This window comes from Uranotaenia lowii, chromosome 2, assembly GCF_029784155.1.
Source record: "Uranotaenia lowii strain MFRU-FL chromosome 2, ASM2978415v1, whole genome shotgun sequence".
Lineage (NCBI taxonomy): Eukaryota > Metazoa > Arthropoda > Insecta > Diptera > Culicidae > Uranotaenia > Uranotaenia lowii.
The window spans coordinates 204,319,011-204,319,341 of record NC_073692.1 but is presented as its reverse complement, the minus strand read 5'-3'; positions in this window follow the sequence as shown (position 1 = coordinate 204,319,341).

The following is a 331-nucleotide window of genomic DNA, read 5'->3' as shown; positions in this document are numbered from 1 at the left end:
TTTTGGTTACCTCACGATTGTTCGTTAGGATGTCCTTATCTTGACACATTTTGGCTTGCGACATGAAGTCTTTGCGGGATGCTTTGAGCTTCTGGTAGAACTTTCGTTATTCCTGGAATCGATGCAGCCGCTTAAGCTCCTCGAGTTCCTCCTCCTCCAGCCGGTGCTTTTTCTCCTGGAAAATTCGTACTCGTTGCTTCTTCCGCTGTCGATGATTTTTCACGTTTTGGCAGGTACTACCTTGCACTACTGCCGTCCGTACAGCATTTTTTTTGTCGCTCACCCTCCTATACTCCTCGTCGAACCGGTCATTCCATCGTGTTTGTTCCAC